This window comes from Falco biarmicus, chromosome 7 (genome assembly GCF_023638135.1).
Source record: "Falco biarmicus isolate bFalBia1 chromosome 7, bFalBia1.pri, whole genome shotgun sequence".
Classification (NCBI taxonomy): domain Eukaryota; kingdom Metazoa; phylum Chordata; class Aves; order Falconiformes; family Falconidae; genus Falco; species Falco biarmicus.
This window is the reverse complement of record NC_079294.1, coordinates 10543785-10561921: the sequence shown is the minus strand read 5'-3', so window position 1 is coordinate 10561921 and position 18137 is coordinate 10543785. Positions and strand designations below refer to the sequence as shown.

The following is an 18137-nucleotide window of genomic DNA, read 5'->3' as shown; positions in this document are numbered from 1 at the left end:
GTTTTGCACAACGAAGTAGCTGGTGCTCTAATAAACAGGAATGAGCAGGTGTAGGTGGAAACAGTAGGAATTCCTCACACCTGTGTTCCTGCTAAAGTTCCTGTATTTAATAAGCTTGAAGAAACTTTTCTAAAACTGTCATGCTTTATATTATGTGTGTCTGTTTGAATTTGCTTAAAAATGTAATACAAATTTTAGATGTGTTCATGTTCATTAAACATTTCTAAGTTTAATAGTTCTGAATAGTAATACTATGATTTTGATGCTTTTTTGGTTATTCTCTTTGTAATATATTGAAATACACTCATTTTATACACTATTCAGAAATGCAGTTTAAGTAGGGCACATTGAAAATTCTATCACACTCTTCTGCTTATTCTATATTCTGAACAGTTGTGGGTGCTGCTGCGATCTGTATAGTGGCAGCAGTTGTAAACTACTCTAGTTGAATTGTGTTTTCTGATGGTCAGAGTTGCTTGTGTGCCATTGCTCCTTGTTCTACTCCACAGTAGGTGTGAAAATACCCACCTAATTTACCGGTTTTTAACACTGGGCTTATCTCCTATTTATTAACATTTTAGGCTCCGTCCTTGGATGTGCTACAGGTGGAAGGAAAAGCAATTTCAAAAACTAAACCAGATGAAGTTCAGAAAGAGCTGCAAGAGGAACACGACTTGCAACAATCTTTGTCTCCTCAGGCTTCAAATGTCAAGTAATTTTTTAATCTTATTTCATTATTATAAGAAAAATACTGAAAATATATTAAATTGTTAGTGCAAACAGATAAGTTTGGAGAAGAAATAATGCCGCTCCTCCCAAATTTGGATCTGAACAGTAGCAATTTCTGATTTAAATTATCAAGTTTAGTTTGGTATTTCTAGTTTTAATCTGCTATTTATCTCCTTGGAATGGTTCTGATTTATGGTTTTTAACATCCAGAGGGCCTATTCAGTCCTGCTGTATGCAGATGAAACTTCTTTTGACTGCGGCAGAAACTGAAGTTGCTTATGCGGGGGTTGAATTTGTCCGTACAATTCCAAGCATAATCTAATCAAAATAATTAAAAACAAACAATGGAAAATACCACAAATTTAATATAAGCAATGCCAGCTGTAAGTCATCATCTTTAAATAGAGAAGATGTATTAAAAATTCATTAACTTGAATTTGTATTACAGTCAGTGCTTGTCTGAAATTCAGGAGATTTTACATGGAGAGCTGTAATTTAAGGACAACTGCTTATTACCTTGCTCTTGTCATAGGTTGTATCTGTCATTCTGTAGTAGGAGTGGAGATTACAAAAGTAGTACAGACCGTGTCCTAATTTAACTGATCCTATCCAACCCATGTCAAGTGAGACTATTCAGTTTTATGGTCTTCACTGCTAATAAGAGCTTTATAGATAGCTTTGTTTAGATGTACCATAGGTTACTTCTTCACTTCTCTATGGAGAAAAAAAAATGGGAAAAAAAAGAGTAGCTTTAATTATTAGCTTTTGTTGTTCTTAGGGTCCTGAAAGGTCTATTGGATACAGAAGAGAGCCTTTTTATGGCAGGCCTAAAGTTTGTAAATGGATAATACTTTCAATTAAGTAGCTGAGAATAGTCATGGGAAAAGAATGCTTAAGTTTATAAAACAGTCAAATCGGCATTTAAGTGACCCTTTGCATGCCATTGCTTATCTGCATTGCTTAAAGATCATTTGGTTAGCAAGATTATATATTAAAACAAATAGTGTCAACAGACAATGAGTGTTTTACCTTCAATAAATACTTACTGTCAGATTATCAATGGTGCAGAAACTGCACGATTTTCTAAAAAACCTTATTTAGTGCATTAAGTGAAGGTAATGTAGGCCACACACATAGTATTGTTTTTTCATGTCCCCTTTTTCCAAAGAATGATAAATAGTCTGTTTTAGGAGAGTGTGTGCTGTAAAAACATTCACCTTTACCTGCAGCATGCTCCAAATATTTCAGTTTACATTGATAAAGCATTCAGTTAGTTCATTCAATGAAATAATAAACTTCTATAGTACAGTAATGATAATGCAATTAAAATAACATTCAAATTGTTTTTATTTGTTTAAATTAAATGACAAAAAACTTAGAGAAAGTTCCTAGAAAATGTTGAAATTATTTTGCCTGTCATTGTTTCTGTTTGCCATCTTTTTTTTTTTTTTGTGTGTGTGTGTGTGGTAATTGCATTTCAGAGAAAGTAAACTGTGTTAGAGTATCCTGAGGTAAACTACTATAAACATTTATGAAGATTATATACTCTCTATTGAGTAAAAAAAGCAGTGTGAAATAGTTCTAATTTTAATTTAATGTGATTTATTTATAAAAGCACTGGCCACTGATTTTGCACTCCAAAAGTTACTTATTTCCATTTATGCTATAAATATATTCAATTAGTTAAAAAAAAATAAATATTAGCCTTTGCTTTAAACGGAGTGCTCTAAGCATGCCTTAAATCCTAATCAGTCTCTTGCATTGTGTGATTGTGTTGCTTTTCAAACTAGATATTTCATTTTTATGTTTAACTTCCACATTTTATTTCATAACCTTGACTCTGTTTTCATTCAGGCAAAAATGCCACTGATCTCAGACTTTGATTTTAAGATCTGCTGAAACTATCTTGTTGAAGCATAAAGTAACGAGCCTTTTTTCTATATATTAAAGTTGTATGCCTTGGAAAAAAATATTTTAAAGACTTTTAATTAAAAGACTTAATGAACCTCCTTCCTGTTGCGTTGTCATGTGCCTATAAACTTAGGGACTCAAACTATGTTAATGTAACTGAGGTATAACTGGTATATACTTGTTGGGATAATTTCTTGATTGTGAGTCAAATTTGTGTTATTATACTGATTTTTTTGTTTGTTTTTTCTTTGCATATGTGATTTTTTTCTTTTACTTTTTTTGCTGTAATTTTTCAAAAAACATAAGAAAATATAAAATATTATTTTTGTAACTTTAGTATGTATTGCATGATAAATTAATCATGTGGTTTTTCCTTATTTTATTTTGTAATTCTTGCTGATTGCCCCTTTATAATATCTGTTTATAACATAAAGCATAGTTCTCAGTAAAAGAAAAAACCAAATTGTTGAAAGTGTCATTGTCTCAGGAGAACCTCAGAAAAATAGTTAAGCCAGTGTAATTTCAAAGTGGAGTTTTACCCATTTTCATTTGGGATTTTCTCTTAAAATATGAAGGCACTTATGAACTTTAATTAAAATAGCTTATATTTGGGGAACCATTTCTGAGATTTTTCCATCTCAGACATTTTCGATATACTGCTCTTCACGTTGTAACCTTCTGCATGTTAGACATTTATTAACTTTGTAGAGTTCATACAGTAGCTGGAGATTGTTTTCAGAATTTGATCCATGGCCTGTGGAAGTCAATCGACTTTCATCACCTTCAGTACAACTCTAGATTGGAGGGGTAAATGGTAGAATTTTTTAGTTATTAACTTTACAAAGATAGTCAAAGACCCAGTGTTTCCTCCAAAATCAACACTGAATTCAAAAGCTAGGAAGAAGTTCAAATGATAGCATATCATAAAACTAATTCAGAGTTTTTAGGGTATTTACAAGGTATCCTGTCATGGGGGAGAATTTACAGATGAATGTATATGTAACATTTTAACAACATTTATCTACATACCCAAATTATGCTGTAAATCTCCATTACCTGGCTTACATTTTTGGTGCAGCAAGTGAAAGAAGGCTCTACTTAAGTTGGGAAAGTAAAATTGTGACTACTGCACTTCTTTTTTGCTTTAAAATTATTACCAATATTTTAGCTTTTACCCATTATTCTTTTCTAAATAATGTTCTCTACTTTCAGTAGAAATTACCAGGCACTTTATGCCAGGTATTTGTGTTAACAGTTTATATCCTATGGTCTGATGTATGTCATGATGTAGTATTTGATAAACTATGTACTTTAGTATATAAAGAATGGATATTAAGATTCTCATTTCCCTGTTTTCCTTTCTAGAGGTAAACATTATCCAGGCATTCATCATCTATGTACTGCTTTTCCTAGTTTTATATTGCCTTCTTATTTACAGCTGGTTTCTAGAGTTTATCATACTTTAGACAAAAGAGGTCACAATGTCTTATTTACAACAGAGGACATGGACAATAAGGAGGAAGAACCAACCAATGTGTTCCAAATATGTTTATTTGTAAGAGCAAGCTGAAAGGAAAAGGTATGAACTTAATTATTTTCAGAGTTACTATGTTTTAATTAATTTTATAAGTTAAAGGATTATATGTTGAGAAATAACTTTAATGGTGTTTCAGTATTTAGTAGTTTCAAGGAAGTGGCAAAGAAAAAGATCTGAAAAAATCGCCTTATTTGGTAGATGTGTTTTAAGATAATTAGAACAAGGGTACTAAAAGGTTTCTCTCTTGCTTAGGATATAAAATGTATTGCTTGTTTTTAAAAATAAACTGCATTTTGTAGACATGTTTTCAGTTATATGTCACAATTTAGGTTCTGGATATATGAATTTTTATACTTCATTCTACTTGCATGAGAGGTCCCATTGAAATAACAAGAAATACTGAGCAAATAAGAGTAGGCTTTCTGTGAATGCAGGATCCTGCAATAGTAAAATATTTAAAGAGCACACCCACTGTACCTCAGTCCTGATTCTACAAGCGCTTAGGAACAAGCATAACTAAGTAACTGAGTGTGGTTCTGTTGAGCTCAACACATGCACAAAGTTAAGCACATGCAGAACTGGGACCTAGATGAATTTGTAGTCAAAAGTATTCATTGCATATGTAAAAGGTAGTCATGTGATAACTGCAGGATCCTGCATCTTTAATGGATGAGGAGCTGAAGTAGAACAAGATGCATAATAGTTAATTTTTCTGAGGTTGATGCAACAAGTAAAAAGAGATCTGTCAAAAAATGTGTTCTATAAGATGTAGTGAGGAAATACAAATGGATTTTGGAATAAGCCTACTCTGTTCTATCATGTTATTATATTACAGATTTTTATATTTGAAAGTGAATTCCTAAATCTTTGGGTTTTTAAATTTGTTTTCTTTGGGTGTGTTTTGCATATGAATGAACATGAAGCATATTCTTTTTTTGTTGCTTATTACTTTGGTTAAATTTTTGCTTTTTTGGGCTTTTCTAGTTTGTATAGTAACATCGAAAAGTTCAGAATTGGAGCTGTAATACTCTCAAGGTTTTCCTGATGTTTTTTCAGAACTGGCAGTTTGCTACTTGTAGTTTCTGTGTATCACCAGCTCCAGAAATATAAAATTATTGCCCATAAAGTCTGTAGTGATCTAAAGAATGGTGGAGTGGTAAATAAGGATAAGGCTATGTCAGTTTTACAGGGCAATTTGTGTAGCTTGTTAACTTGGGCTCACTTGAAAAACATGCGTTTTAGTGCAGCCAAATGCAAGGTCATAAGGATAAGAATAGGGAATTAGGGTCATCCTTTGTAGAAGGGGAGATTGTATCCTGAAAAGCAGTAACTCTGAAAGGAGCTTTACAGTCTTGAAAGATAAGCAACAGAAGATGTCTGTGTAATGCTCTCTGAACTTTAAATTAAATGTTTACCTTAAAATAAAGGAGGCGAGACATTAGCAATAATATAGAAAAAAAAGTTTTGGGATTAGAAATATTATATGGAGCTTTTCTGTTCCAGGTTAGTGCTCTAACAACTGAGATAGTCATGTTGCCGCTTGTTCTCTCTCTTGGCTGCATGACTTTTGCATTCTTTTCTGCTCAACAGCACAACTTCCTGTACCCAGAATGGTCAAATAATCTAATGGTAAGTGAAGTCTGAATCCTCAGATAAGGAACAAATTCTCATTTCCTGGCTCTGTACTTCAGTAATGAATTATCATAAAGAGGTGGAAATCACCACTCTGCTTTTCTTCCTGTCTTAAAAAAAAAAAAAACCAACAACCCCCCTCCACTTGCCCTTCCTTGAAAGAATGGAAGTATCCACACTTAGAAGAGGGCTCCATGTTCTGGATTTGAAATGAAGGGAAATTTCTGCCTGCAGCCCCTAAAAATCTACTTTCCAGAGCGGGCAGCAGATTTCCTCTCTGCTAAATCTGTGATTCTTGTTCCATGTGAAAGTTTGTAGAAATGTTGTGCACTTAATGCACTTAACAGAGTGTTCCAAATACCATTCTAGGGGAGCAAGCAGAAGTGTCGATTCCTGTATGCAGTCTCTCTTTTTCTTGAATACCAGTTGTGTATTAAGTCTTTTTAGAAGATTATGATGTTGGCTTTACACAAGAGATATAGAGTTGGTTTGAATGTTATACCTGCAGCATGCAGTTTCTCATGCAAGAAAATTTGCCAAATGAAAACATAACAGACCAAGTAGTTGATGTTTCAGTATAGACAAATTGAGAGTAGCTATACGAATGAAAGTAGCAGCTTCTGAAATTATGCATTACTTACTGACTTTAAATCATAACTGGATTTCTTTCTGAGGTATATATCCTGAGTTTCACCCAGCAAATTGTGAGCTTAATGCAGGAAAACTGATAAAATTTTATTATCTGTCGTATTTAGAAGGTCAGGTTGGGTTATCATGAGGCTTCTCCCTGACCTTAAAATATGAATCCATAAATTGCTTTATGAACGTTTTTAGTAATTGATTTCTTTTGATGTAGTCAAGATTACCCTGACCATCAAGGATGACATCATTTCAGGGTACAGGATTAGGTCCTGATGTTTTATTTTGTTTTTTTGGGAGCTTCTGCTGTTGTCAGGAGTTTGGGTTACATATGAATATCATTCATGGCCCTTACTGGAGTGTTTGCTTTTGATTCAGCAGCATTTTCTGTCTGTTGAACAGATGCAGACAGAGCATATAAGGACTCAATAAGAATAAGGACACTGATCAGCATTGTAAGCAGGGGTTTCATCATACCAGTAACCCAGCTGTTAATTGTTTTGTAGGTGATGGTGGAAGAGGATTTAAGGAAATTCTGAGAGAATAAATTGATGGCTGTAGTGAGCTTTTCTCAGGTGTGTGAGGTAGCATGAAAGTGGGTAAAAAGACATTCCAAAAGGAAAAAACCCCAAGCTTAGGAAGTCAATGACAGAGTCAGAAGTCACAAAAATAGAAGTTAGTGCTTTACTGATCTAGAGATGACAAAAGAAGGAAAGGCTGTGAAGGCTTTGAAAGCAGAAGAGCATCTTGTATTTGAATGAGCTTCTCTTTTTCTGTTACTTCAAAGAATGGGATAACGTTCAAAGCAAGCAACTACGATCTTTGCAGTAGCGCTTCAAATGAATGTGAACAGAATAAAGTGATGCTTGGCCAAGCTAAAGAAATGGACACTGCAGCAAGTAAGATACAAAACTAGATACCAGACTTTAGTTTTGTAGAGAGATTAGAAAAATAATTTTAGAATATTGTGAATGATGGGATGCTAGCCATAGTGATGAAGAAAGTAAGTAGTGGGGAGGCTATGAAGGTTGAAAAGGGAAAGGCTTATAAGATCCTTATCTTTCAGCCTTGCTGAGCTAGTACTGACAGCTTGACATCCCTAAGAGGAAGGTCATCTGATATTTTTGTTGGTGCAGAACAGAGTGATGAATCGTGCTGTGATTCATTGCCATGGAGAGGAAACCTGTACGTGGTCTTTGACTAGTACATTACTAGAAACAGAGCAGAGAAAGAAAAGAAGAGAGCAGAGGACAGAATACCTTTAAATACCTGGGAAACTGAGGGAGCAGGACTAGGAGAGATGAATTTTAGAAGGTATGGGAGGATGGGATTTGAAGAGGAGAACAGTTTGGTTTTCAAGAAGTAGCCAACAGGCTGAGGAAATTGAGAGTGAGTCTGAGCTTTATGAATCAGTAGAAATTTTTTGGAAGAAATTTTTACATTGAGAGCTACATTCCGCAGAGATAAAAGAGAATTAAAGTTTAAAAGGAAGCCCATACCAAAATTCCTTGCTGAATTTGTTTAATCCTCAAAATCGAGAAAACGAAATTCTTTGGAGCACTGCCATCTAGTGGCATCATCTATCATCATCGTCTGTTTTTAAAACCGGTTGCCTTATGTGAGCCTTGAAGGTCAAAGGTATAATTTACCTGACACTAATTTAGGCCCATTTAAGCTGTTCACATTTCATTACTGACCAGTTCCCCCCATTTAGATAATATCACAAATGCAAATGATCTATGTGGGGGTAAGCATGATTCCTGGGTAGTGGACGTTAAAATTCAAAGACTTTGTCAACTGTTTAAATAGTGACAGTTTTTTTTTTTTTTTTTTGGTACTAGTTCTGAGTTCTTCTGTGAAAGAATCTTGTTTGACTGTAACAAAGTCCAAAGAAGCCTGTAGTGGTCTGATTTTATGGTAGATCACATCAAGAAAGCAATAATTTTCTTGCTTTAAAGTCTTGTCTTCGCTATGAAAAATATCCACAGGCTTAAAAATATGTCTAACTTTTCATTCATATTTTCGCTCATGTCTTATGGACCAGGGTATATCAGTTTATCAAGATGTAAACTTCCCAAGGTCAGCTGCAACTCTCTCCTGGGATTGACTGTTTATTTCATCAAGTAGGAAAGTTGCCTTGCTTTTGCCCTCCTGTTTGATCTTGGCATACTCTGCAGGCATCAGTTGTCTAAGAGTTAAAAAAGTGACTTTTTTATCCATGAGGACAAGTATTAACCTAAATGTATTTTAATGAAGATTACATATGGATAGTCAAACCTGTTCATGGCAGATACCCTACAAAAATTTTAATGGGATTTTTAGCTTCATGTTATGTTTGTTAAGATTCCTTCCTGCAGGAATGCCTGCATCTCCCTGAGACATTCTGATTTACAGTTACCAGCAGATGGAAACAGAATATTATCAGATCAGTATTATTATTGTTTGGAGCTTGCTCCATGTTGATTCTCTCTTCCAGAAATGAGAAGTCTGAATGTTGTTTTGCATTAATACACAGTTAATTACTTAATATAAAACTCCTGGAATTGAAAACAATTTGCAATGAAAGTGCCCTAAAAGAGGGATCGCTCTTTTTACATTGTTCATGTCAAACACTTTTAACAGCCAAATGCTAAGGAATATTTTGATTGTTTTATACTTTTTTGTATCTTGTGCAATTTCATTTGACATTTCTTTTATGCAGACATCCATCTTAAAGAGTCAGAACCACCCGTGGTGGGTTGACCCTGGCTGGATGCCACGTGCCCACCAAAGCTGCTCTGCCATTCCCCTCCTCAGCTGGACAAGGGAGAGAAAATATAATGAATGGCCTGAGGGTTGAGATAAAGGTAGGGAGAGATCATTCACTAATTACCGTCACTGGGGAAACCAGACTTGACTTAAGGGGAAACAAAAAATTATTACCAATCAAATCAGAGTAGGATAATAAAAAAAATAATCTTAAAAGCACCTTACCCCCACCCCTCCCTTCTTCCTGGGCTTAACCTCACTCCCGAATTCTCTAACTCCTCCCCACCAGAGAGTGAGGGGAATGGGGGTCCCGGTCATTTCATCACACCTTACATCTGCTAGTCCTTCCTCCTCAGTGGGAGGGCTCCTCACATTCTTCCCCTGCTCCAGCGTGGGGTCCCTGCCATGGGAGATAGTTGTCCACAAACTTCTCTGATGCGAGTTCTTCCCACAGGCTGCAGTTCTTCACAAACTGCTCCCACATGGGTCCCTTCCACAGGGTACAGTCCTTCAGGAACAGACTGTTCCAGCCTGGGGCCCCCACACAGAGTCATGAGTCCTGCCATCAAACCTGTTCCAGCCTGGGCTCCTCTCTCCATGGGGCCACAGGTCTGGCCAGGAGCCTGCTCCAGTGCGGGCTTCCCACAGAGTCACAGCCTCCTTTGGGTGTATCCACCTGCTCTGGTGTGGGGTCCTCCACAGGCTGCAGGTGGGTATCTGCTCCACTGTGGGCATTCATTGGGCTGCAGGGGCACAGTCTTCCTCACCATGGTCTTCACCATGGCCTGCAGGGGAATCTTTGCTCCTGCACCTGGAGCACCTTCCCCCCCTCCTTCTCCACGGACCTTGGTGTCTGCAGAGTTGTTACTCTCTCTGTCTCACTCCTCGATTTGGCTGCGGTTGTGCAGGTTTTTCCCCCTGCCTTCTTAAATGTGTTATCACAGAGGTGCTGCTGCTGTTGCTGATGGGCTTGGGCTTGGCCAGCAGTGTGTCTGTCTTGGAGCTGGCTGGCACGGGCTGTGTTGGACATAGGGGAAGCTTCTAGCTACTTATCTCAGAGGCCAGCCTTGAAGCCCCCACTACCAAAACCTTGCCACGCAAACTCAATACACCACTAGATACTTAAAGAAAAACTTAGAAGGCCAAACACTTGTCAAAAGTCATTAGTTCTTGTTTTTCTTCTCTTGACATTTCTCTTGTCTTTTGTCAAAGCTTCCACCTGAAGAAAGCAAATTCCAGAAAGTGTTCAAGAACTACTCCCAGATCTATCATCTTTCTCTCTGTTTAAGAACTACAACTTCTGGGCTAGTGCTACATTTTATGAATTCCTTTTTAACGTCCAAATGTACTTCAGAAGGCATTTCGTTTGCTAAATCAAATGTCTGGTTCTCAGTTATGTTGAGGCTCCTCACTTCACACAGTATTCTGGTAAGTTAAATAGGTCTTAAAATGGAAATACATTGCAATTACCATGAATGAGAATCAAGTCCACTATAGTAGATATACTTTTGACAGTGAAATTGCAAGTAACAGAAGTTACATACTTTAATTCCAGGAATGCACAAAGAAACTTCATTAATTTCGTGTACAAAAAAGCTACCCCAAGCCTCACTAACACCAGTAGATGTCAGTGTTGGCATATGCCAATGTGCCAATGTGTTGCAAGAAGACAAGTGTTCTATGTAATGTACGTTTTAATTTACATACATATATGGATACTTGAATACATGAAATTGAGTGCTTTTCCTTGTTCTTTTGTATGCATGTTACATATTACACCATTCATTGCATTCTGTGCTTGTAATTGCTAGTACAGTAAGGACTGTATAAGTGAAAAATTAGGTAATTATTGCACTATAAAACAAGGTACAGGAAGAAAAAATAGAAATTTAATTTCTACTCTCTGTTAAATAAAAAATATTCATTAAAATTTTATAAATCCTGTAAAATATCTGTGTAATTGATAAATGTTAATAGTCATTGCTACTAATCTCTAAAATAGTTTTACCAGCTTGGTAGCAGTAATAGATCCTTTAAAGCTGAATTTCCCTTTAAAGGTGCCAGGAACAAAGGAAATAGAGGTAGATCAGTTATTGCAAGATTTTTTTTATATATATACATACACACACGCATATGCATATATAAATATACTTATGAGTTACTGTGTTGTGTAAAGTGTTCACTGGTTTTGGAAACTGAAACTGTAGACAGATAGGAAATTAGGGTGTATAATTGCTTCAAAATACAACTTTTTCTTTTTGTGCAACATTTGCCATAGGTTGATTTATTTTAAAAAAGGGCAAACAAAAAATAGTCTGAATCCAATTCCCAAGTAATCACATAAGGTGCTGTTCAAAACCAGCCAGATATTCTTGCTGAAATCGGTTCTCCTTGGCATTTAAGTATATCTAACTGTAAGCCCAGCACTTGACTGGTGTATTTGCTATGTATGAAGTTACGCATGTAATGCATTTCATAGTAATTTAGAGCTTAGTGTTATATTTTTCTTGTGACTTCTATAACATATGCCATGGATGTGATCATGAAATTAATCTTAAAATTATTGGGATGTGACTACAAAAATTATGAATATGACACCAGATTTCCATCGTATATTAAGTCATTTCAGTCTTTAGTTTAGAAAAACAAAAAAATTATTCATCATTTATTTCTGATTTGATTTAAATTTTATGTAATTTTCTTTGTTTGTAACAACCAAGCTATTTCTGACACATAATCAGAGTAATTTATTAATCTCTTATATTGCTACAGAATTTTTTATGAAGGAGTTCCAATTTCACAGTAATTCTAGAATAATTGGACAGATGGGATTCACTTTCTTCCCCCTCATACATCAAAACATCCAACTGAATGCCAAAAAATAGCTGAACATTGTCTTAAAAAGCCACAGCTGCAACTGTTAGGAGGGAAGGTAAGAAGTACTTTTAATAAATGAGTGCTGTATATGCACAGTCCTACAAACAAAGACACAAAATCCAGGGGGGAAAAAAGTGGTGGTTTTTTTTTTAATGTGTCATGCAACAAAAAGCCAGAACACCTTGGAAATAAAGTTCTGCTGATTCTTCAACATTTGACAATATGCAATATAAAAATGTATATGGAGTTTTTTCATCAGTTGGGGAGTGTTGTTCTGAAACCTTATGTCTCAGTTCTTAATTCCTTCTCTGAAATAATAAAGTATGCTAATATGCAGATTAATAACAAAAAAAACCACTAAAGAGCAAACCAGGTAGTTCATTCAGGCTGTGGAGCCCTATGTCTCTCAGGATTTCATTGTATTTTATGGGATTGTTTTTGACAAAATCATGTTTAGCAGAAAGCAGCATTTTATCACCTAATAGTTCAGATTCAGTACAGACATTTATCAACCGGGTTTATGTTAATTGACAACTGAATTGTGTTGGTTTTGAAGGTTTCCATTTATCCAGAGGCTTTAAAAATGTTTTGGGCTCCAGCTCCACCAAAATTTTCTGCTCCAATTTGTTCATTAAAAGAAATTTTATTTCCTACATATGAGGTACATATTTTAAATGTATTTTTAGTGTTCCCATCTTTTGCAGAAATATACATCTTCTGACACTATATTTGTTAACTGTAATAGGTGTATTTTGTATTGCTACCTTATTAACACTTCTGTATATTGTAAGCACAGTACATATGTCATTGTACAGTTTGTAATACTATGTATTGAATAGTATTGCTTAATTTTCTACAATACTAATGTTTCTGGTAGTAGGTATTCTTAATTACCATCTGTTATTACACTATCTTGATTAATGTGTTTACATTTATGCTGAAAGCTACTTTTGCATAGTTTTTCTTCTGATATGCTATGCTGGCATTGATTTCTATTAAAATGTAATACAATATTTCTTATATTTAACAAAGTCCATTTTAGAAAATGTCAATGTTTTTCTTTTTGAAGTGTTTTGTGTATAAATTCTCCACTGTGATTATTGTGAGAGATGAGCTGTTCATGCAAAAGGGCATGTCTATTGTATGCCCATATTTGTAGCACTCTGCACCTTCATACGGCAAAGGTTACAGAGAAATTAGCATTTCATGACCAGTTCACACTCCTGTGCAAGAGATAAAGCACAGTTATGCATGGATTAATTCATAGCAGGAATAAATCGGACATAGTTTCCCATCTCCTAGCCTTACTATGACCAAATTGAGAGTTGTGGTCTTCTTACTACGTGGACTACTGTGACCTGACATAAATTACCAAAGCTAAAGGTAAAAACTTTAGAGAATCAGTTAGCAATAATCAGTTTCCTCAGTTTGTACCCTGTAATTCTTGGTCATATTAAAAAACATGTTCCATCAGAAGCCTAGGAAAATTGGCTTCTGTGGTGTTGGTCTTGATCATCATAAATCTTTAGCTCAAATACCTTATAGGCTTTACTTATTTATCTGTTACTATGTTTTCTGTATGACCAAAATAATGGTATTGCACATATTCAAATATGAAAACATTAATATTTCAGAGCAATGTTATTGAAGATATATTTGAAGAATTTTTCAGTGATCATGAAGAGTTAGAAGCTGAGCAAGATGATCATGATTTCTATGGTTACAGACTGGTGTGTATTACGGTACAATTTTTTTAAAAAATGTAACACTAAAATTTAAGATTAGCAAAAGAATTCATGGTCTGAAGACTTAGTCATAAGACAAAATATTTCTATGTAGTTGACTTCTAGAAACAATTTTATGTTAGTTATTTGTTGTTCTTTTTATTGGAAAATGCTAAATCTCACTGTTCTGAAACCAGAGACTGCTTGGAAAGAGACATTGCATATTTTAAAGATGCTTCTTATTTTGCATTATTATAGCACTATAAATATAAATCAAATAGGCTTTGATTAATATGGCATATCTTAATGGAGTGGCTTACTGGATGTTTCACTATGCCTAGACATCTAAAAAAACTGCGAGTTGAAGCAGAACAGAGGAAAGGAGATGTTTCTAGTGTGTGAGTATTTTAATCCAGAATTTCTCTGAATGTAATTTTAAAGGATAGGCAAAAAATTCTATGCAGGTGATTTGCAAGTGAAATGTTGAAGTGTGGTTCTAAGCTTCAGATACAGAGTCTGTCTTTCCAGATACAGAATCTCGACTACCTAAAACACTGTTGATCTAGTTCATGGAGGCAATGTAGGAAGCGAGAGCTGCAGGCTCCACAGAGAACCTGAAGTACCTAATGATGGTGGTGTTATATGTGTTTACATAAGGTTAGCTATTTCAAGTGAATAGATCTGAGAGGTGGAAGTGGGTAAAAGCTTACCCAAATCCCATGGGAAGTAAGCTGGAGATCTTACCGGAGAATCTGAGGTTCAACTGAATGTTCTCATAGCTAAAACACGGCTGAAACCTTGGAACCAACTGGGTGATGTTGTTGAGACCTCAGCTGGAACCAAGGAAAATTAATGCATGAGTGGATGTATTTGCAGCCAGAAAAGGGCAAACTGAGGCTAGCATATTATTACTGCAGCTGAGCTCACAGGTATAATTTAGTGCTTGGAGGCACTGTTTTATATTAAAATTTAGGGCTCTGTCTGCAAATTTGGACTATTAATGCAGTTAAGATCTGCTTGATAATGTGTTTCCTATTTGAAGGTGAAACATGCTGGGAAAGACACGCTTGCTTTTGTCCTTGAAAGAAGCTTTTTTTATAGTGACTGGCTATCGGAGAATATGTCATTCAAGAGTGTGTGACTTGTAGATGACATGGATGTGGAACAAAAAGGTAAATCTGGTTATGATAAAGGAACTTGCTGGTTTGAATGTTTCTTGCAGGAGCTGGCTAGAAATAATGAGGACAATCTTTAGTATGCAAAAAGGAGGGATTCTGTGATCAGCTTTGCACATCTACATCCTCTGGTATCAGCAGCTTAAAATAGTGTTTGGCTAAAAACTATTTGGAATTTTGTATCATGTTTGACTTCAGGCACAGAGAGGTTGTGGCTGTATATATAACTACAAACTGATTTGGAATTGTCCAGCAGAGAGGAAAAGTGCTGATAGTCCTTTGCCTATAGGTTGACTGGGCCCTTAGATATAATAATTGGAAGTAATAAAGTCTGCAGTTACTAAATATTGTATTTTATTCCATGTTTAATTGTGGACCTCCTGGGGATGTCTTTTACTGAAAAAGCAAATTGTTATTATGGTACAAGTAGGTCTGTTAACAAAAACAATTAAAACCAGATGAAGCACATATGGGTTCTCAGGAATAAGTAATATTCTCATTGGAAATTTTGGTTGTGGTGATGTTATGTGACCATTTTTTTTGTCTGGGATTCCCAAGATACAAATGTTTGTGTGACTAATGCCATTGAATGCGCAGCGACTATGACAATTTTAGGAAACGCCTGGGTTAAAACATGTTCATTAGAAAGACTCTGATACATGCAGTAAATTCACTAGGTGATCAACAGTATGGCATATTCAGTGTGTTCTGAGATTGGAGCATGTACAGTACATACGCAGGTGTCACTGTGCTTGCTCTTTAGCATTAATCTATATGAGTATGTTGAATGTGTCTTGGGTTTTTAGACATCTGGCAATGGAATGGGCATAAGACATCCAGATATCCAGACAAAATGCAGTCCTTCACTCTGCAAAAGTGAGGTGTTTGTTTTTTTTTTGGTGAAAATGCAGATTTCTTTGGGCATTAGCTCTAGGTTTGGCAGTCTCTGCTTTTAAAAGCAGAATGTATCTGAAAGCTCTGCTCATGTTAGGCTCAGAATAATTCGGACTTATTTTGCTTTTTATTTTATCTATAGACAAAAAGTTTACTGAAAAGACGCCAATCCTTGCCTGATTTTTGTGTCAGTGGGAGCTCACAGGTATTTTATATTTACTAGTATTTGTTCCTGAACTCTCATTTTGTGGAAGAAATTCTTCCACTGAACTGAATTGAAGTTAATATTTTCCTATCAGATGCAAAAGTGAGGGTCTCAAAGGTCTTTTTCAAATGCACTGGTTACATTAAATAGGAGAACATAGCTTTGCAATGAGAACCCCTGTTAACTTTACAGGTATTTGGATGGAGATAAGTGTGTAGAGATAGGTCTGTGGTCTAGATAACCTGAAATGAGTGGAACAAGGTATCTGAGCAAAGATTTGCAGTACCAGGTCCTTGGATTTCAGACATATCAGGGCATCAATGTTGTCAAGTTTCCAGTCTGTGAAATGCTATGTACTTTTGTGGCTATTTAAATTGTTAGCCGTTTCACAAAAAACCCCCATAAACCAGCAATAAGCTGCAAATTTCACAATTGTGCAAAGATTATTTTGATAGCATTATACAAGTAATATTTTATTAACAAATTTGATTTTGAGTAAGAATTTGAGGACTATGCATTTATTTAAAACTTCTGTATAGTCCATAAAGACCTGCTAAAAACGTTGTGACCATGTTATTTTAGACAGGCATGAAGCGTGGCAGCAGTTCGTATACAATGATAAATAAAATAAACATTGATGCTTGATTTTTAAAATACTAGCTTCATGTTCAAATAGAAGTAGTCTTGTTGAATTCAGCTAACAATCCTTTAGTAAAACTGTGAGTACTTCATTAAAAGTTACCAAATAACAATTCGGTTTTTATGCAAGTTGCAGTCAAACTATTTGATTTGGTGCTAAATGACAGCTGATAATAGATACATGTTGTGATAAATGATAGCTTTGCATTGAGTTTCATCTTTTTAATAAATCAGTATGAATCTTAGTTTTTTTAAAAAATATAGAATTACCTAAAGAAAAACATCATACTTGTGACACTGAGATTTTTTTTAATCTTTTCAAAACTTCACAGGTTATAATGAATTACCACAAATGAAAAAAAGAAAGATATTTATTTACTTCAATGGAGTGCTTTAAAGTATTATTAAAACAAACTAAAGGCTGCTGCAGTGTCTTGCTAAAAAAGATACTAATTAATTCTTAGCAGATGTCTGTAACCAAGCATTGAAAAAGTACTTCTTTGAGTCTAACTAGAAATCATTCAATGCTTCATTTATTTTATTTATTACTAATAAGTGTTTCCCCCTGTAAATTTCAGGCAGTGAACATGAAATTGCATTTTAATTTCCTTGATAAAGATATGTTATGTCTAGCATTATAGTGCAAGTTAGTGAACTGGAATTAACAAAAAGCCAGAGAAGCAATACATTATTATTGCAAATAATGCTTGCTTAATAATTAATAACAATTAAACACCAGAGGATAAAGTTACTTTTTTGGATTTGATTTTGTCAGGTGATCCAGGGATGGGGCACAAAGTATGAGTGTGCATAATTCTATTCAGATATTAACTGTGTTTCCATATAATACAATTGTACTTCCAAACGTTTTACAGTCCTCATGTCTTTTCTTCTGAGTTCATGAATATACCTCAGTTCATCTTTTTGTAAATGTCACCACCAGTGGCATACATTTTTGATTTTAAAATTTAACTTGCCTACAAGGACTGGGGGTATTTAATTAAAAATTCTTGTGATACTTTTTCAAGAAGATTGATTTTAGCTCTTCATGAGCTTCAAATAACTTTGAATTAATGTTTCAGAACTCTTTGCTTTGACACATATCCTAAGGTATGCAGATCTTTTTTTCCCATTAAACACTGTAATTTTTTTCAACGGTGTAGTCCCCATGTCACTTTTTTTTCTTCACATTTTTATAGAAAATAAAATCCAATCCATTAAAACTAAGGAAATGCGATATATAAATCTTATTTCAAATGAACATCTAAATAAATTAAGTTTCCTTCTTTTATCAGACAAGTTTGATTAAAAGATCAGTCTCAGCTCTGGAGATGACTGCTTTCAAAGATGAAACTATGTTAAATATGTCAGCTAATTTCAAAACCAGCATGAAGGTTATGAAGCAACGGATAGCTGAGCCAGAGGTT

The 18137-nt window shown here is 35.0% G+C and overlaps 1 long non-coding RNA gene across 4 annotated transcripts; it reads left to right on the top strand.

Annotated features, from left to right (window-relative positions):
- The first annotated feature begins 595 nt into the window (after positions 1-595).
- LOC130152610 (uncharacterized) lies at positions 596-18126 on the top strand. Of its 4 annotated transcripts, XR_008823028.1 has the most exons (9): positions 596-712; positions 4140-4219; positions 5768-5806; positions 9150-9294; positions 9696-9905; positions 10409-10624; positions 11969-12128; positions 13376-13456; positions 14139-18126. It is a non-coding gene; the product is annotated as an uncharacterized LOC130152610 (long non-coding RNA). The 4 variants fall into 4 exon arrangements; XR_008823027.1 differs by having other exon boundaries at positions 10486-10624; positions 13376-18126; XR_008823025.1 differs by having other exon boundaries at positions 13376-18126.
- Positions 18127-18137: the final 11 nt, after the last annotated feature.